The 20,741-nt window shown below is 48.4% G+C and overlaps 1 protein-coding gene across 6 annotated transcripts in view; it reads left to right on the top strand.

The window, feature by feature from the left end:
- The first annotated feature begins 1,561 nt into the window (after positions 1 to 1,561).
- Positions 1,562 to 20,741, top strand: part of LOC139228989 (polyhomeotic-like protein 2) — a 271,331-nt gene continuing 252,151 nt past the window's right edge. For all 6 annotated transcript variants that reach the window (XM_070860640.1, XM_070860641.1, XM_070860644.1 and 3 more), the window contains exon 1: positions 1,562 to 1,637. The gene's annotated coding sequence lies outside the window, so the exon portion shown is untranslated. The remainder of the gene's footprint in view (positions 1,638 to 20,741) is intronic.

Below are 20,741 nucleotides of genomic sequence, written 5' to 3'. Positions count from 1 at the left end.
TTGGGCTATTCCCTGGTGTGAAGGCATTAACCGGGCTTTACTGGAGTAATCCTGTCACTGCACCTACAGCATTGGCAAGATTCAGAGGTGGAGACTGTGAGGAAATGGGCTGAATGAAAAACATTACACACATTCCCAGACTGAGGACTTTTACTACTTTACACAGCTCTGATCTGTGACGTGGGCCATTAGCTTGTCCGTGTGTCAATCACAGGCCCCACATGTTCTGTAACTTTGAAAACTGCTCCTGGTCTGTTGACATACCTGTGGAGCAGATCCTTTCGCTAACGTGCAGATACCTGGGAGAGGCGAGGGACAGCACCGATACACGTTGACACTACCATAAATCGCACAGCCAAGATTCAGTCAGCTCTATCTACTGCAAACCATGATTCGTGCCATTTTTAAAAAGGATTTCAGTGTGCAATGGTTTTATTTCCAGCACAATACAGTCTGGAGGTTGCTAATGACGGTAAAAGCAGACTGTATCAGTGTGTTTGTACAATATTCCTCTGGCGCCTGATATTTAAATGTTAATGCACCCTTTCCCTGTGCAGAGGCCCAACTACCAGCCGTGTATTTGCAGCATTTTCTGTTTTTATCTGAGATTTGCGGCTCCTTCCCTTTCAGCTCAATGTGCGGTGTGTGTCGCTGGACAAGGCGATGATGTTGCACAGTGGACATGTTCCTGCTGTAAATGCAGAGAACAGATGTACGCAGGATGATCCACAGGGCACGTTAAAACACTTCAATATATTTGTATGTAAAGTGCCACACCAAATACCCAAACTTTTTAAACCATTGCATTTCTCGGTGTGGTATAAAAAGGTTTCTGAGTGAGATAATGGCGAGCTGAGAGATATCTACATTTGTCCAGTGTTTATATTGCAGTTCTATTTTTTTCTCTATATATTTCAGAGCTGTGGTTGATTTGTGTTATTGGAGAGTCGCCTCGTGGTCTGAATTCCCAATGGTGTGTGTGTGTGTGTGTGTGTGTGAATATGCAATAAATTTGCATTAATTGGGAATCAGTAATATAGCATCAGTTTGGCACCAGGCTCCAGCAAGACTGCATACAGAATATCTGGCACTTGCTTCTATGGAGAATGTCAGTAGCCCGTTGCCTGGCAACAGAGACCATAGCAAATAAACTACCTACTGCTGGTAACACATTGATTAAAAACACATCCAGTGTTATGGAATAAAAATGCAAAGCAGAATAGTAATCCTCTTTGTGTGTTGCATTGCTTTGGGTGTGTGGAGCCACTATCAGGCTGTTATCACCCCAAGCCGGCTCCAGTATATGTTGCATTACTTTTTGCAAGTTCCTGTTTATGTGGTTGGCATAATAAAGCAACTAAAAATGCATTGCATTTCACCCCCACACAGCCACCCCTTGGTGCAGTGCAAAGTGGTACAGCCCTGTTACTGGTGACCTGACCCATATGTTGCAGGGACGTGGCTTAGAGAGTTTCTCTCTGATTATTGGAGGATCTCTGCCATGTGACGGATATTGGAATGCAAATTAATTGTAGCATTTTTCCTGGTTTTTGTGTGTGTGTGTGTGCTGGAAACAAGGACTGGCACTGGCGCAAGGTGTCAGCATCATATTGCAGGCAGCAAGCAAGGACTGGCTGGTAAGACACATACACAGAGAGAGAGCTGATAATGTGGCAGTCTTGGGGAAGCATAAAACAGCTCTTTGTGCTTTTAAACCTTTGCAGTTGGATGCATTATTACAGAAGATACCAGGCAAACTGGTGGGAGTTGTGCAGCTTAATTCTATATTTGTCTATATGTGTGTGTGAGCTTATTTTTGGGAGGATTATCTCGTGAATCTTGGGTGAAATTGCTCTGTGCAGCACACAGTGAGAGCTTGGCTGTCAGATTGTCTCTGAAACTGCCTTGCTAATGTCTGGGAGAATGATCTGCAGTCATTGGCACTCACCCTGCCTCTGGCAGCTTGTGTTACAGCTCCCCTGTTGTAAGCAATGCCTAGCTGGGAAATGACTCCTGGTTATAACTAGGTTAATTGCAGGAGTCTGTCTTCACACTCCCTGTGTGACAACTGCACTGGCCGCCTGCACTGGGCACAAACACTGGTGCCTTTCTTCATTGTCAGCGTGCCTCTGGTGCCCCACATTGCTGGCACCCACAAGGATGTCCGTGTGAGGCAACAGTGAAATAAAGGACTGGCATTCTTAAACTGCCATTAGTCTTTCATTTGCATATAACTGTCTTCAGGGACCTTTAGGCTGTGCGTGTTTGAAATAGTTAATGGAATAAGGGTTCATAGAGAGAACCTGCCCAGAGTCTGTAACTTCAATAATAGCAGTTGCCTGTGTGTATATGTCTGTGCATGTGTGTCTCTGTGTGCGTATCTGTGTGTGTGTACATGTCTGTGTGCTTGTGTGTCTACGTGTGTCTCTCTGTGCATGTCTGTGTGCGTGTGCACATGCCTGTGTGCCTGTGTCTGTGTGCGTGTATCTATACTTATGTGGAGGGGAAGTACATTTTTTTTGGAACCACTAAAATTAAATCTGGATGTTGAGGAATAATGGTGGAAGCTTTTCTGACGGTACATAGAGACAATAAATATTTTGAATTCTGTATAGATTTGCCACCTTCTCAGCTTTTGTGTTCCGCGGAGTTTCCACGGGATCCTCGAGCCGACACAATTTAAAGAGATCTTTTTAAAAGAACAATTGGAAAACAGTGACTTATCTTAGATGCGAATATTTGGCAATGATGACCTCCGTTATTTCAGTAAAGACCCGCGAAGATATTTTCTTTAAAAATGTCACCTTGCTCATTGTTTAGGGAGTGAAAAGTTTTAAATTGAGAGAAAATATATAATTAGATTTTTTTAAATGTCTGGAAAACCTTTTGTTAAAGCTGTCTGTGTTGACTGTTCAGGATGGTTGCGGGATTCTGTGTCAGGTTTGTGTACGGTATAGATTCTACCATCGGGCTCCTCCAGAATCGTTTGCAAGGAATTGTTGAATGAATTACTAGGTCAGCGAATTAATCACTTGGTCAGCGGAGTTTGTCCTTGTGTGAGAGAACTATTACAGTAATGTCGTTAGTGCTCCCACCACTAGCTTATTGATTTTAGGCTGAACATTATTAATCTATAGTTTCCTGTTAAATGACCTTGGTCAGGGCAGGGAGTGAGGTAGAAACAGGGGTCACAAGAACATAAGGAATAGGAGCAGGAGTGGGCCATTCGGCCCCTCGAGCCTGCTCCGCCATTCAATGAGATCATGGCTGATCTTCGACCTCAACTCCACTTTCCTGCACTATCCCCATATCCCTTGATTCCCTTAGTTCCCAAAAATGTATTGACTTCTGTCGTGAATATACTCAACGACTGAGCCTCCACAGCTCTCTGGGGTAGAGAATTCCAAAGATTCACCACCCTGTTGCAATAGGCAACCCGGTTTGTTGGTCTGCCCGGTTCAAGCATTGTGAAGCTCCATTTGTACCTCGATGCTCTACCTGATCTCGTTCTCAGTGGCTCAGTTTATTCTGTGAGTGTTTGTGCTCACAAGGGTGAGGGAAGCCAGTATTGGGGAGCTAAATGCTTCGAACGTTCCCACCGTGTCTCATCAACCCACACACCATCGGGTCTGGGTAAGCACGAGCAAGTTGCAGAGCAAGGCTGTAGTTATACCGCACATATCTGCTGCGAGCAGCTTCTGTATGAGTGACAGACTAGAGTTATACTGCCGCTCAGATTGCCTGACATTTTCAGCAACTCCCAAGCTGGCTCCAGGATGTGTGCACACTACAGGTGTCGGAATGGTACAGACACATTCCTATACCTCAACAACAACAACTTGTATTTATATAGCACCTTTAACGTAGTAAAACGTCCCAAGGTGTTTGAGGAAAGCTATAACACAAGAAATTTGACACCGAGCCGCATAAGGAGATATTCGGGCAGGTGACAAAAAGCTTGGTCCAAGAGGGAGGCTTTAAGGAGGATAGAGAGGTTTAGGCAGGAACCGCACACCAGAGTAAGGGTTGAAAGTGAAAGATGAGGAAGACTCTAGGTCCAAAATCGCAGCGTTTCCAATATCCTATGTTGCTGGCCTGCGGAATTCCATTCACCCAACACCCTGCAATGTATCTCAAACTCTGGGAGACAGTTATACCGCTGCCTGCCAACTGGACAGCAGGTCTAAAAGTCCCGACTCTGGGGAGTCTCACTCTGTGGCACAGAGTGTAATCCGAGAAAAGGTGCTGAGGTTATACCGTCACTTTCGCATCCATTTATGTGGAGCGGGCAGCTGGGATGGGTGGGGGCGGGGAGGGGGCAAGGGGAGGGGGGAGTTGGTAATATAACTGAAGCTCAGGAAGTGTTTTTCTGTAACGTTCCCTCCAATATCTCGGAGGAACGCCCCAAATTGCACCCTGAATTTTCTCTTTCCCACAGCAGTCGGTGTTGTGCTTCTCTCGCGCTGCGCCCACCAGACACACGTGTAACGTTGTTGTGTTGGGGCAGTTTAGGTGATGTCACCTTTCGATGGTAGTAACAAATCAAATGTCAGTATCCAAGTGGGATATTCACGGCCAAAGCTCCCGGTGTAACCGCGGGGATATCCCGCAGGCTGCCTGTGAATTCCCTCTGAGGGCAGTGCTCGATGATGTGCTCCAGGGTCTGATTAGGAGCTCCACAGTCACATGATGGGGAGGTTTTAATCTTCCACCGATGGAGAAGATGGCAGCATCGACCGTGACCGGTTCTGAGGCGGTCGACTGTTTGTGAGGAAGGTTTGATCCTTCAGGTTGTACTGTGGGCTCCTCGATAAGGAATCCATTCCGTATGTCCCAGTTCTTCCAAGAATTTTGCCATCGGTCATCGAGGCTGAGGGGAGCTCGCTGAAGGGCTTCGGCAACAATGCTATGTTGGAGATGTAAGTCAGAAATGAAGGCCGATGAGACTGCCTTCTCCAGGGCGTCTCCCTGCTTTCTCCCTTGTCACCGTGTCAGCTGTGGCTCAGTGGGCAGCACTCTCGCCTCTGGGTCACAAGGTTGTGCATTCGAGTCCCACTCCAGGGACTTGAGCACAAAATCTAGGCTCACACTCCCCAGTGCAGTGCTGAGGGAGCCCCGCACTGTCGGAGGGGCAGTGCTGAGGGAGCCCCGCACTGTCGGAGGGGCAGTACTGAGGGAGTGCCGCACTGTCGGAGGGGCAGTACTGAGGGAGCGCCGCACTGTCGGAGGGGCATTACTGAGGGAGTGCTGCACTGTCGGAGGGGTGGTACTGAGGGAGTGCTGCACTGTCGGAGGGGTGGTACTGAGGGAGTGCTGCACTGTCGGAGGGGTGGTACTGAGGGAGCGCCGCACTGTCGGAGGGGTGGTACTGAGGAAGTGCTGCACTGTCGGAGGGGTGGTACTGAGGGAGTGCTGCACTGTCGGAGGGGTGGTACTGAGGAAGTGCTGCACTGTCGGAGCTGCCGTCTTTCAGATGAGATGTTAAACCGAGGCCCCAACTGCCCTCTCGGGTGGATGTAAAAGATCCCATGGCATTATTTTGAAGAAGATCAGGGGAGTTATCCCCGGTGTCCTGGGACCAATATTTATCCCTCAATCAACCTAACCGATTATCTGGTCATTATCACATTGCTGTGTGTGGGAGCTTGCTGTGTGTGGGAGCTTGCTGTGTGCAAATTGGCTGCCGTGTTTCCCACATTACAACAGTGACTACACTCCAAGGGTACTTCATTGACTGACTGTAAAGCGCTTTAGAACATCCAGTGGTCGTGAAAGGTGCTATATAAATGCAAGTCTTTCTTTGCTTCTTTCTGTGGTATGCGCGGGGCCCAGATGCTGGATTGGGACTGTATTTACACAATAACTGCATCGATTGTCGCTTGTAGCCAGTTGTGACGTTGACGATTTCTACTTTATGTGAGACTCTGGGCAGATCTGTGCCACAATTTCTTTTTAATTATCTTGGCGTGTTAGTTTTAGAAGCCTAGTTGCCATGGAAATCAGAAAGACTGAATTCACTTGCAAATGACCACCCAAGGCAGGTTCGATTATTTGTTCGGCCGCTGAATTCGATGTGAGACTTGCTTAATTCGCTACAGAAACGGTTCGGAAGGAATCAACCACTGCAGCTGTCTTGAAATTAAATTAGAGGATATTCAGCTGAGAGACTGTTCATAATTCTGTTCTCGTGTCTGTGCTGGTGTGTTTGCAGTGGGACAAGCCGTTTTATACAACAGCCGTGCTGGAACAATTTCTGGACAAGTAAGATATTGCACTTTAAAAGACTAGACGTTGAGGAAATTGGTTTAAAGGTTAACTGGAGTGCAGCAATGGCTGGGAGATCTGTAGCAGAATGGGCAAGTTTTGAAGGAGCTGTCAGTGGGGCTGCAGTTAACATTGAAGAGCGACCGAAGGCAACTGTGGTTCCGTAGGAATGTCGAGCGTAGCACAAACTCAAAGCCTCTCAACCTCCAGCAGTCTGCAATGCCCGAGGGAACGGGGAAACATTGCGAAGATACGCAGCGAGAGATTGGAAATGTGTACACTCGAGGACAAAACCACCCGCTGTGTGCCATCGTGTTGTGTGCCTGTATTAGTGAGCGAGAGGGTATATCCAAAGGGTGATGACGCCCAAGAGCTTGGAGGAGTCTTCAGACCCCCCCACCTATGGCCACTAGCCCCAGAATGTCAAGGTGCACTCCTCATAACTTGTTAATAATCGGTCCTCCTCTACATTGTGGGCCGTTATGTTCCTTCGGGTTTATACAGAATACAGAGGCTGGTGTTTGATGGAACAGAAAGATTGTCACCATCCCAACGACCACTGTATGAACATTCACCGTGCAAGTACTTTCTGCTGGCACTGACTTGTGCAACATTCAGACCACCTTTCAGTTCCAAAAGGGTCTGCCCTGTCGCGACACGGGCCAGCGTGTGCGAGAGTTGAAGGGTTGCCCGAATGCTTTGCCTTCTGCTCGAGTGATGCTGCCCTCGATAACGAGCCGGTGTGGGACACATCCCCATCGGGCGAACTATGGGATATTTTGTCTCAGTGGTCTTCCTGAAAGCTTCTCCCTCATTTGTTGCCATGACCACTGAGCAGGGAAGGAGGTCATTCATTCATTCTGTCACCTCCTCTCTCCCCTCCTCTCTACAGGGGACAACCCTCCTCTGACGTTCACCCTGCAGCCCCATGGAGCTAGCATCCTCGAATGGAAGTGTCTTGCTCGAGTGCACTGTGATGTTTAGTGTTTTACACAGGAATTACACGGGATATACAGCACAGAAACAGGCCATTGGGCCCAACCAGTCCATGCCGGTGTTTATACCCCACTCGAGCCTCCTCCCGTCTTTCCTCATCTAAATCTATCAGCACAACCCTCTATTCCCTTCTCCCTCATTGGCTTGTCCAGCCTCCCCTTAAATGCATCGATCATCATAGGCAGTCCCTCGAAATCGAGGAAGACTTGCTTCCACTCTGAAAGTGAGTTCTCAGGTGACTGTACAGTCCAATACGGGAATTACAGACTCTGTCACAGGTGGGACAGACAGTGGTTGGAGGAAAGGGTGGGTGGGACTGGTTTGCCGCACGCTCCTTCCGCTGCCTGCGCTTGTTTTCTGCATGCTCTCGGCGACAAGACTCGGTGCTCAGCGCCTCCAATGCATCGATACTATTCACTTCAACCCCTCCCTGAGGCAGCGAGTTCCACATTCTCACCGCTCTCTGGGTGAAGGAAGTTTCTTCTGAATTCCCAATTGGGTTTCTTGGTGACTATCTTATATTGATGGCTTCTAGTTTTGCTCTTCCCCACAAGTGGGAACACTCTCTCTGTTTCCACTCTATCAAAACCTTTCATCGTTGGATATGGTGGATATTCTGAAGTTGCGCTTTAAGTGTAATCGGCGATATTTCGAAGCGATGCTGCTTGTCTGGATCAGTTGGCACCACAATGGGAGAAATAGCCCAAAGTGCGCTGTGCAGGCGGGATGTGCACCACCTGGGTGATGGGTCCCACTGGCATCGTGCCAGGACTGGGGGCTCGCCACAAGTGGGTGCATCAGCCTGCCTCGCGCAGCTTGGTACGTTAGAGTTTGCCGTGTCCGCCTCCTTATCGAAAGTTTCAGTGTGACGACAGTGTAGCATTTGTACGCTGAAGTTGGGATCTGTAACCTGCTGCAGTATGACCATGTAGTAAACGTTCAGAGCAAAACCATCGCATTTACATAAGGCCAGAACAGAGATTTTATATCTAGAGGCACAGAATATAACAGAACACAAGAAATAGGAGCAGGAGTAGGCGTTATGGCCCCCCGAGCCTGCACTGCCGTTCAATGAGATCATGGCTGATCTTCGATCCCCAACTCCACTTTCCTGCACTGTTCCCATATCCCTTGATCCCTCACCCCCCCCCCCTCCCCCCCCGCAACCTGGAAGCTCCTATCAATCAAAAGATTAGAGCCAATCATTGACCCCACCCCTTCCCGCAGGTTGCCGACACAGCCGTCAATCAAAACCATCACTTCAGGACGCTCGATGCTGTGATGTATGTCGGAGGGGGTTTGTCGACCCATGTCGCGACCCCGTGCAGATGTGTTGCAGCAACAGGAACCAACGAACCAGCTTTTTTCATTGCCTCGGCTGCCATTTTGCAATATTCGAGACACGGGCCATGCTCGAGAAGCAGGTCTGGATTCCCTTGTGGCTCAGAAGCTGTGAAATGGAAAGCTTGGCAATTTAAACAATTAACCTATTAAACTCTCTGCTGGCTGGCAGGAACCCAGAGAGGTACAGTGCTAATTCACATCCGCAAAGTCCCATCGATAGCCACACAGGCAACCGGGCTGGCTTTGCAACTTGGCTATGTTTCTGTGTGAGACCCTGGGGTTTCATTTGTGCTGTCACCAGTAATGAAGCGATTCGAATCAATAATCTAATACAGGCGGACATATTTAATTTTTGGGGCTGAAGCGTTATATCACGCAGCACACCATGGGGCAGGGTGTCACTTGCTCTCCCACAGGGGCAACGAGTTTGATGGCTGTGAGTAAATGCAGCCCCAAGCTGATCATTGTCTGGTACTGACTGAAGGGAGTCTGCGGAATGGAAGTCACTTGCAAATTTTTAAAAAAGGAATGAAACGCAGCCTTTATTTTTAATACCTATTTTGGTGCTCCGAAGTCTCAATGTTTTGCTATTGGCTCCCACACTTCTGCTCGGACCAGTTAGTGAGCAGACCATTGGGGTATGGTACCACATGAGTGTACACAAGTGCTTAATAAATCATTGTGCATGAACTCCTAGGTAACGGATATTGTAAATCACGAATATATAATTAAAATGGTACATAAAGCTTGCTCTGTGTACCGGTCAGACCCCATCATGGCCAGTGTCTTTCACCACATTACAGGAAGGATGTGATTGCACTAGGGAGGGCCCCATCATGGCCAATGTCTTTCACTGCATTACAGAAAAAATGTGATTGCACTAGGGAGGGTGCAGAGGAGATTTATGAGGATGTTGGCAAGACTGGAGAATTTTAGCTATGAGGAAAGATTGGATAGGCTGGGGTTGTTTTCTTTGGAGCAGAGGAGGCTGAGGGGAGACCTGATTGAGGTGTACAAAATGATGAGGAGCTTGGCTAGAGTGGATAGGAAGGACCTGTTTTCCTTAGGTCAACAATCAGGGGGCATAGATTTAAAGTAATAGAGGGGAGGTTTAGAGGGGATTTGAGGAGAGCATTTTTCACCCAGAGGGTGGTGAGGGTCTGGAACTCGCTGCCTGAAAGGGTGGTAGAGGAGAGACCCTCTCCAAGTGCACACCCAAGTACTTTTTAAATGTGAAGTGCCTTAACCTACAGGGCTACGGACCAAAAGCTGGAAAGTGGGATTAGGCTGAAATAGCTCTTTGTCGGCCGGCACGGACACGATGGGCCGAAATGGCCTCCTTCTATGATTCAAGATCATCCGTTAAGAATGCAGGTTTTTCCTGGGAGACTCCCTTGTCCTTCTGTCCTGTAGTTTTGACTTTTTAACCGTGTGGATCAGAACAGGATGATTTGAAATTTCTCTCTGAATAATAAGCCTTTTAAGCTTTTGAACCATAGACATCCCTGATAATCGTGTTACTTAAGGGATTTAGCACACTGAACTTGACTAATAATCCACAGAACAAATTAATTAAGCCCTACCGGAATACTTGTCCGGTCACATCACCATTCCATTCCGGCACGGACAGGTTGGGCTGAGCGACCGTATGTCCTATGTAATTTTTTGTTCTTTTAAACCAATAATCCGTATCCGTGCACTACTAGAGCAGCCTTATCTGGGTCTGTCTTACGTTGTGAAACTTCTTCCATACATCCTCCTAGGTTCACGTAGGATTGGTGATTGGCAAAAGAACCAGAGGTGACAAAAAGTTAGTATGCAGGTACAGCAAGTGATCAGGAAGGCAAATGGAATGTTGGCCTTTATTGCAAGGGGGATGGAGTATAAAAGCAGAGAAGTCCTGCCACAACTGCACAGGATATTGGTGAGGCCACACCTGGAGTACTGCGTACAGTTTTGGCCTCCGTATTTAAGGAGGGATATACTTGCATTGGAGGCTGTTCCGAGAAGTTTGACTCTGTTCATTCTGGAGATGAGGGGGCTGACTTATGAAGATATGTTGAGTAGGTTGAGCCTATTCACATTGGAGTTCAGAAGAATGAGAGGTGATCTTATTGAAACATAAGATAATGAGGGGGCTCGACAAGGTGGATGCAGAGAGGATATTTCCACTCATAGGGGAAACTGAAACTAGGGGACATAATCTTAGAATAAGGGGCCACCCATTTAAAACTGAGATAGAGAGAAGTTTCGGAGGGTTGTAAATCTGTGGAATTTTCTGCCCCAGAGAGCTGTGGAGGCTGGGTCACTGAATATATTTAAGGTGGAGATAGATTTTTGAGCGATAAAGGAATAAAGGCTTATGGGGAGCGGGTGGGGAAGTGGAGTCGAGGCCAAGATCGGATCAGCCATGATCGTATTGAATGGCGGAGCAGGCTCGAGGGGCCGAATGGCCGACTCCTGTTCCTATTCCTTGTGTTCTTATGACATGATGGAAATAATTTTTTTGTGCAACCGGGCCTTCAAAAAGGAGTTGGATAAATGGGGGAAGAGCGGGGGGAGGGGGACTAACTGGATCGCTCTTCGAAAGGACCAGCGCAGACTCGATGGGTGGAGTGACCGCTATCTGTGCTGGACTATGATTTTACCTCCTCTGTTGCGTGTTGCCTTGTCTGGTTGTTGTTTACCGTACAGCAATGGCCCTTTTGATTATCCCATCTACCAGCCTCCCCGTCGGTAAATTGGGCTGTCCGAATTCAGCACTGAGCGTACAAAAAACCTTTGCTCGCTCCCCAGTGTAAGAAATTCTTTGTCATTTATACATTTTCCTGCAATTCAGTTGACAGGAGCAGGTAACCGCTGCGATACTGCGTGTGCATCGTGATTCATTGATTTTCTATCACTTCGATTTTTGAATTCAAGTTTTGCGAAATTGAGTGCTGGATAATTGTGTCGTCCATGATTTTACTCAGCGGTATTTAAACGCTGCAACAATCCTGGCAATGAACCATTTGTCTCAGCAAAGGGGATAAATATCTTGTTCGGTCGATGATGTCCGTTTGAATGCACCTTGAGTCATTACGGCACAGAAGGAGGCCATTCGGCCCATCGAGTCCATGCCAGCTCTATGTCCAAACCTCCTCCTTCGCAAAATGGTGATGTGTAAAACTGAAGGCATTGTGACTGCTACTGGAGTGGGGGCCTTTGAGTGAGTGAGGGGCATTGAGTGGCACAATTTTGGGCATATAGCGACACACCAACCATTCGTGCAATCTGGAAAAGAAAGACTTGCATTTATATAGTGCCTTTCACGACCAACGGACGTCTAATTACTAACCCTGTTGGCTCTAATGGTGTTTTTGTCCATAGGGTGTCGGAACCATTGAAACTAGATATAAGCCAGTGAAAAAGAACAGGTGGCTTTCAAATTTAACTGGTGGTTGATGAGCACAGAAGGAACTGGAGCCTTTTACTGGACTGGATAGAGTGCTCCCAGGGCACACGGCCACTAACTCTGCAATTGAGCTACACACCAAAGAGAAAAAAGAAAGACTTGCATTTATATAGCAACTTTCATGACCACCGGACATCCCAAAGCGCATTACAGCCAATGAAGTACTTTTGGAGTGTAGTCACGGAAACATGGCAGTCAATTTTCGCACAGCAAGCTCCCACAAACAGCAATGTGATAATGACCAGATAATCTGTTTTAGTGATGTTGGTTGAGGGATAAATATTGGCCCCAGTACACCAGGGATATATCTCCTGCTCTTCTTTGAAATAGTGCCCTGGGATGTTTTACATCCACCTGAGAGAGCAGGCAGGGCCTCAGTTTAACGTCTCATCCGAAATATGGCACCTCCAACATTGCGGCGCTCCCTCAGTACCACCCCTCCGACAGTTCAGCACTGCCCCTCCGACAGTGCGGCGCTCCCTCAGCACTACCCCTCCGACAGTGCGGCACTCCCTCAGCACTGCCCCTCCGACAGTGCGGCACTCCCTCAGCACTGCACTGGGAGTGTCAGCCTAGATTTTTGTGCTCAGGTCCCTGGAGTGGGACTTGAACCCACAACCTCCTGACTCAGAGGCGAGAGTGCTGCCCACTGAGCCACATTGCAGACAGTGACCCTAGAGCGAGGTCACAGACAGGAAGAGCCTTGCTTAACACTTACCTCTGGTATTCAGTGCAAACGTCTTGCACTGCACTTTGAACTCCCATTAGCCCAATAAAAGATATCTTCCTGTTTTTTCGATAAGCCAGTATTTCTGCACAAATTCTTTTGATGCAGGCACGAATAAAAGCACCTCCCTTTCTTGCTGGTGTCTTTTCATCGCCGGCCAGATTTTCCCCTGGAGTCCCAGGTGATGTGGGCCACTGTTTTTATTGGAATACCTGAAATTCCAGAATTATAACAGTTAATGATTATAAGCTGCCGAAAAATGCTTTCATAAAAGCAGGTTCAGTGTGAGACTGTGAGCATGTGTCGAAGGTCAGGATGGAATGCAGCGGTGAAAGCACTCTGCATTTTGTGCTCCGTTTGCAGCAGGACAGTAAATATCGGGCTCGCTCTGAAATGTGCTGTTCACTCCCCATGTTGTGCACCTACTGACTGCAGTGTGCGGAGGGTGAATCTGGGCCACGGATGGTCGGGATCTCGGAGCTCATGAACCAGGACATATGTAAAACTCAATTGTAACTATTCCCTTTCTCGTCTCTAATTCCCGCATCACCCGTTCTCCTTCATCCAATCATTCTGTCTCTGGATCCCCCTTTCTCACAGTTACCGGCTGCAAGGTTTGTGTCTCTAACCCCCGTGAGGTTACACCACCCGGATTCATTCCTGCTACACAGTCCGGTACTCGTATTCGACTGTTCAGCCACCTAAGGACTCATATTTTTAAAAGTGGAAGCAAATATTCCTCGATTCCGAGGGACTGCTATAATGATGATGACAGTCCGGGAGCGCGATCGGGTCAATACCCCGGAGCGGGGATCGCAGAGACCTCCCTTCTCATTGACTCCTTAAACAGCACAACGTTGTAAAATGACCCGCTCGGAAGGTACTGGTGGGGCACTCTCGCTCTTCACCACTTCACCAACAATACAGGACAGATTGGATAGGCTGGGGTTGTCTTCATTGGAACAGAGGAGGCTGATTGAGGTGTATAAAATGATGAGGAGCCTGGATCGAGTGGATAGGAAGGACCTATTACCCTGAGCAGAGGGGTCAATAACCAGGGGGCATAGATTTAAAGTAATTGCGGGGGGAGGTTTAGAGGGGAGTTGAGGAGAACTTTCTTCACCCAGAGGGTGGTGGGGGTCTGGAACTCACTGCCTGAAAGGGTGGTAGAGGCAGAAACCCTCACCACATTTAAAAAGTACTTGGATGTGCACCTGAAGTGCCGTAACCTACAGGGCTACGGACCGAGAGCTGGAAAGTGGGATTAGGCTGGGTAGCTCTTTGTCGGCCGGTGCGGACACAATGGGCCGAATGGCCTTCTTCCGTGCTGTAAATTTCTATGATTCTGTGAATAGTATGTGTCAGAACTGGCACAGTTGTCACAAAATGTTCGTTTTGCTTGCTATGATTGGGAATGTGTAATGAGGACAGCTAACTTTGGCCATGTCCAGCATCAGGGGCAGGACAGGAGAGGGATAGTTCTCCTCAATCTGATATAGTTTCACTGGTTGGTCGCTACCCAGTCTCCTGCCTCCTGTCCCTGTTGTCTCAGCACTGCCTCCTGTCCCTGTTGTCTCAGCACTGCCTCCTGTCCCGACCTGTCAGTCCCGCCGTGCCTTTCACCTTATAGTTCTTTGTCGCTCCAGACTTTCACAATTCAAGGTCCATTGGCCTTGCAAGACAAGCAAAGACCGAGGTCCATCCGGCTCACCATCTCCCACCAGCTAGTCCCAGCATCCAACCACAGTGCAATGTTTGACCAATCCTGGCAATCGATCTCTATCATTAAGTCTACAACGGGCCAGATTCCTGTTGACAAAAGAATGTTCCAAAGATAACATTTGAATAGAGAACCAGGGGGCACAGTCTCTGGATGAGGGGTGGCCTATTTAAGACCGAGATTAGGAGGAGTTACTTCACACAGAGGGTGGTGAATCTTTTTAGGAGAGGTGAGGGCCCAGGGGCAGCATGGCCCAGCCCACACTGCGATATATGTGCGCCCTCGGTCCGTGCAGCAGAGCTGGTCTCCAGTTGTCTTGAGTAACCCTTGCCACTGGACCAAGACCTAGCTCTGTCAAGCCCGTGTGATGGCTGGTGTACAACGGCCACCCCACGTTAAAAAAATCCACGCACAGGTATCTTCCACCCTTCAGGGTGTAGTTCGGGATCTGGAATATTAGGTCCTTCATTGAAACACCTGTGAACTCGTCCCTTCTTGGTGTGGAAGCAAGTCATCCTCGATACGAGAGACCGTCTATGATGCTTGGAGTCCATTATTGAAGAAGCAGTAGCAGGACATTTGGAAAAGCAAAATTCGGTCAGGCAGAGTCGGCATGGATTTATGAAGGGGAAGTCATGTTTGACAAATTTGCTGGAGTTCTTTGTGGATGTAATGAACAGGGTGGATAAAGGGGAACCAGTGGATGTGGTGTATTTGGACTTCCAGAAGGCATTTGACAAGGTGCCACATAAAAGGTTACTGCACAAGATAAAAGTTCACGGGGTTGGAGGTAATATATTTACATAGATTGAGGATTGGCTAACTGTTTTCTGTTAGAGAGTCAGGATAAATGGTTCATTATCGGGTTGGCAATCAGTAACTAGTGAGGTGCTGCAGGGATCAGTGCTGGGACCCCAACTATTTACAATCTATATTAACGACTTGGAAGAAGGGACTGAGTGTAACGTAGCTAAATTTGCTGACGATACAAAGATGAGAAGAAAAGCAATGTGTAAAGAGGACACACAAAATCTGCAAAAGGACATAGACAGGCTAAGTGGGCAATAATTTGGCAGGTGGAGTATAATGTTGGAAAGTGTGAGGTCATGCACTTTGGCAGAAAAGAAATCAAAGAGCAAGTTATTATTTAAATGGAGAAAGATTGCAAAGTGCTGCAGTACAGCGGGACTGGGGGATACTTGTGCATGAAACACAAGGATAGTATGCAGATACAGCAAGTGATCAGGAAGGCCAATTGAATCTTGGCCTTTATTGCAAAGGGGATGGAGTATAAAAGCAGGGAAGTCTTGCTACAGTTATACAGAGTATTGGTGAGGCCACACCTGGAATACTGTGTGAAGTTTTGGTTTCTATATTTACGAAAGGATATACTTGCTTTGGAGGCAGTTCAAAGAAGGTTCACTCGGTTGATTCTGGAGATGAGGGGGTTGACTTATGAGGAAAGGTTGAGGAGGTTGGGCCTCTACTCATTGGAATTCAGAAGAATGAGAGGCGATCTCATCGAAACGTATAGGATTATGATGGGGCTTGACGAGGTGAATGCAGAGAGGATGTTTCCACTGATGGGGGAGACTAGAACCAGGGGGCATAATCTTTAGAATAAGGGGCCGTCCATTTAAAACAGAGATGAGAAGACATTTCTTCTCTGAGGGTGGTTAATCTGTGGAATTCGCTGCCTCAGAGAGCTGTGGAAGCTGGGACATTGAATAAATTTAAGACAGAAATAGACAGTTTCTTAAAAGAATAAGCAGATAAGGGGTTATGGGGAGCGGGCGGGGAAGTGGACCTGAGTCCATGATCGGATGGTCCATGATCGAATTAACATAACTTAAGAATTAGGAACAGGAGTAGGCCATCTAGCCCCTCGAGCCTGCTCCCGCCATTCAACAAGATCATGGCTGATCTGGCCGTGGTCTCAGCTCCACTTACCCGCCCGCTCCCCATAACCCTTAATTCCCTTATTGGTTAAAAATCTATCTATCTGTGACTTGAATACATTCAATGAGCTAGCCTCAACTGCTTCCTTGGGCAGAGAATTCCACAGATTCACAACCCGCTGGGAGAAGAAATTCCTTCTCAACTCGGTTTTAAATTGGCTCCCCCGTATTTTGAGGCTGTGCCCCCTAGTTCTAGTCTCTCCTACCAGTGGAAACAACCTCTCTGCCTCTATCTTGTCTATCCCTTTCATTATTTTAAATGTTTCTATAAGATCACCCCTCATCCTTCTGAACTCCAACGAGTAAAGACCCAGTCTATTCAATCTATCATCATAAGGTAACCCCCTCATCTCCGGAATCAGCCTAGTGAATCGTCTCTGTACCCCCTCCAAAGCTAGTATATCCTTCCTTAAGTAAGGTGACCAAAACTGCACGCAGTACTCCAGGTGCGGCCTCACCAATACCCTATACAGTTGCAGCAACACCTCCCTGCTTTTGTACTCCATCCCTCTCGCAATGAAGGCCAACATTCCATTCGCCTTCCTGATTGCCTGCTGCACCTGCAAACTAACTTTTTGGGATCCCGCTGACCTGCGGAGGATGCGTGAGTGCCAGGAGATTTACTCGGCCGCGTCCTCCGCCAGGATCAACTGGGAGAAATGTTCCGGACTCCTGGTGGGTCAGTGGCGGGTGGACTCCCTGCCGGAGGAGCTCAGGCCTTTTGCCTGGAGCACGACCCATCTCCTCTATCTGGGAGTCTACCTTAGCCCCGACGAGGGAGCCTGGCCGGCGAACTGGCAGGAGCTGGAGGCCAAGGTCGCCGCTCGCCTAGGGCGCTGGACAGGACTGCTCCGAGTGCTGTCCTACAGGGGTCGAGCGCTAGTCATAAACCAGCTGGTGGCCGCAATGTTGTGGTACCGGCTGGTCACTTTGACCCCTCCCCCTGCGTTTGTCGACAAAATACAGAAGAAGCTGGTGGACTTCTTCTGGAACAACAGGAAGCACTGGGTCTCTGCCGCGGTCTTGAGTCTCCCGCTTGAGGAGGGCGGTCAGTCGTTGGTGTGCGTCAGCGCCCAGCTCGCGACTTTCCGTCTTCAGACCCTGCAGAGATACCTTTACGTCGAGCCCCCTCCTAGGTGGTGTGCTCTGGCGACGTATTTCTTCCGCCAGCAGCGCGACCTCAATTATGACACGCAGCTCCTGTTTGTGAACTTGGGGGGTGTCAGGACCGCCCTCCGGGAGCTGCCTGTCTTTTACAAGGAACTCATCAGGGTCTGGAACAAAGTCTCCATCAGGCGCAGCTCTCCGCCGGCTGGAGTGGCGGCCGTCCTGCAGGAACCGCTGCTCGGGAATCCGTACCTCCACGACCGAGGTTTTATGTGGCGGTCGGAAGAGAGGGCTGTTGCTGGTGAGGTGACCAGGGTCAGGGACCTGCTCGATGGCGGAGGAGCGGGCTGGATGGCGCCAGACACGCTGGCGCGGCGCCTAAATTCTGCCAACGTCCGCCACGCGGCCGATGCCATCGAGTCGCTAAAAACAGCTCTGGGCCCTGACTCCGTTAGGTGCATCGAGGAGGCTCAGGCACATGGGGAGATCCCGTCCGAACTGACCCCCGTCCGGACGGAATTCCTCATCGGCGCCAAACCCCGGAACCTCCCTCGGGAGCCGGCGCCTCACAACTTGAGCCGCCTCGGGGAAATCCCCTCCGTGCCTTTCAGTTCCGCGCGGAGGGGTTTCTTGTACGGGCTGCTCCTGCACACTCTCAACTTTGCCATCCTCGCCTGCCGTCCGGACACGCCATGGCGTACCATCTTGCCGTCCGGAGGAGGCGGGGGTCCCCGATGGAGGGCACTCTACGCAGGGGTCCTCCCACTATTCGTCGGGGACTTGGCCTGGAGGGTGGTGCACGGAGCAGTGCCGTGCAACAAATTTTTAAGCCGGTTCACGGACTCCCAGGCCGCCTGCAATTTCTGCGGTCTGGAGGAGTCCGTGTTCCATGTTTTTATTGAGTGCACGAGGTTGCAGCCCCTATTCCATTATTTGAAGGGGCTGCTCCTGAAATTCTGGCTGCACTTCAGTCCCACTCTCCTGATCTTTGGGCACCCTGTGCGGAGGGGAGCGGGTAGGTCCGAAGGCCTCCTCGTAGGAGTGCTCCTGGGCACGGCCAAGGGTGCCATCAGCCGGTCCAGGCAGCGGGCGGTCGAGGGGGTCGTTCAACCTGACTGCCTGCCTCTCTTCCGCTCTTACATCCGGTCCAGGGTGTCCTTGGAGATGGAACACGCGGTGTCCACCGGTACGCTCGCGGCCTTCCGCGAGAGGTGGGCACCGGAGGGACTGGAGTGCATCATCACGCCCGGCAACCAAATTTTAATTTGATTTTACGTTTTAAAGTTTAATTTGTTTTAATTGCCGGTGTTTTTAGTGTCCCCTTCCCTTTTATAGGGGGCACTGTGGAAAAATTGTGATTTTAGTGCCCAAAAAAAACCCAAAAAAAAGAAAAACCCAAAAAAAAACCAAAAAAAGGAAAAAAAGGGCCTTGTAAATGTCTGGTGTGTCACCCAGGTCGGGTGGCACGGTTTAATGTTTTATGTTTTGCAGATAAACTCCAAAAAGAGTTTCATGCACAAGGACCCCCAGGTCCCTCTGCACCGCAGCATGCTCACATTTTCCGACATTGTATTCCATCTGCCAAACCTTAGCCCATTCGCTTAACCTATCTAAATCTCTTTGCAGCCTCTCTGTGTCCTCTACACAACCCGCTTTCCCACTAATCTTTGTGTCATCTGCAAATTTTGTTACACTACACTCTGTCCCCTCTTCCAGGTCATCTATGTATATTGTAAACAGTTGTGGTCCCAGCACCGATCCCTGTGGCACACCACTAACCACCGATTTCCAACCCGAAAAGGACCCATTTATCCTGACTCTCTGCTTTCTGTTAGCCAGACAATTCTCTATCCATGCTAATACATTTCCTCTGACTCCGCGTACCTTTATCTTCTGCAGTAAACTTTTGTGTGGCACCTTATCGAATGCCTTTTGGAAATCTAAATACACAACATCCGTCGGTACACCTCTATCCACAAAGAATTCCAGTGAATTAGTTAAACATGATTTCCCCTTCATGAATCCATGTTGCGTCTGCTTGATTGCACTATTCCTATCTAGATGTCCCGCTATTTCTTCCTTAATGATAGCTTCAAGCATTTTCCCCACTACAGATGTTAAACTAACCGGCCTATAGTTACCTGCCTTTTGTCTGCCCCCTTTTTTAAACAGAGGCGTTATATTAGCTGCTTTCCAATCCGCTGGTACCTCCCCAGAGTCCAGAGAATTTTGGTAGATTATAACGAATGCATCTGCTATAACTTCCGCCATCTCTTTTAATACCCTGGGATGCATTTCATCCGGACCTGGGGACTTGTCTACCTTGAGTCCCATTAGCCTGTCCAGCACTATCCCCCTTGATTATCTCAAGGTCCTCCCTTCCCACATTCCCGTGACCAGCAATTTTTGGCATGGTTTTTGTGTCTTCCACTGTGAAGACCGAAGCAAAATAATTGTTTAAGGTCTGAGCCATTTCCACATTTCCCATTATTAAATCCCCCTTCTCATCTTCTAAGGGACCAATATTTACTTTAGTCTCTCTTTTCCGTTTTATATATCGGTAAAAGCTTTTACTATCTGTTTTTATGTTTTGCGCAAGTTTACTTTCGTAATCTATCTTTCCTTTCTTTATTGCTTTCTTAGTCATTCTTTGCTGTCGTTTAAAATTTTCCCAATCTTCTAGTTTCCCACTAACCTTGGCCACCTTATACGCATTGGTTTTTAATTTGATACTCTCCTTTATTTCCTTGGTTATCCACCGCTGGTTATCCCTTCTCTTACCGCCCTTTTTCACTGGAATATATCTTTGTTGAGCACTATGAAAGAGCTCCTTAAAAGTACTCCACTGTTCCTCAATTGTGCCACCGTTTAGTCTGTGTTTCCAGTCTACTTTAGCCAACTCTGCCCTCATCCCACTGTAGTCCCCTTTGTTTAAGCATAGTACACTTGTTTGAGACACTACTTCCTCACCCTCAATCTGTATTACAAATTCAACCATACAGTGATCACTCATTCCGAGAGGATCTTTTACGAGGAGATCGTTTATTATTCCTGTCTCATTACACAGGACCAGATCTAAGATAGCTTGCTCCCTTGTAGCTTCTGTAACATACTGTTCTAAGAAACAATCACGTATGCATTCTATGAATTCCTCCTCCAGGCTACCCCCTG

The sequence above is a fragment of the Pristiophorus japonicus genome, chromosome 18 (genome assembly GCF_044704955.1).
Source record: "Pristiophorus japonicus isolate sPriJap1 chromosome 18, sPriJap1.hap1, whole genome shotgun sequence".
In the NCBI taxonomy this organism is placed as follows: domain Eukaryota; kingdom Metazoa; phylum Chordata; class Chondrichthyes; family Pristiophoridae; genus Pristiophorus; species Pristiophorus japonicus.
The sequence above is the reverse complement of the archived record's forward strand: the minus strand, read 5'-3'. Positions and strand labels throughout refer to the sequence as shown.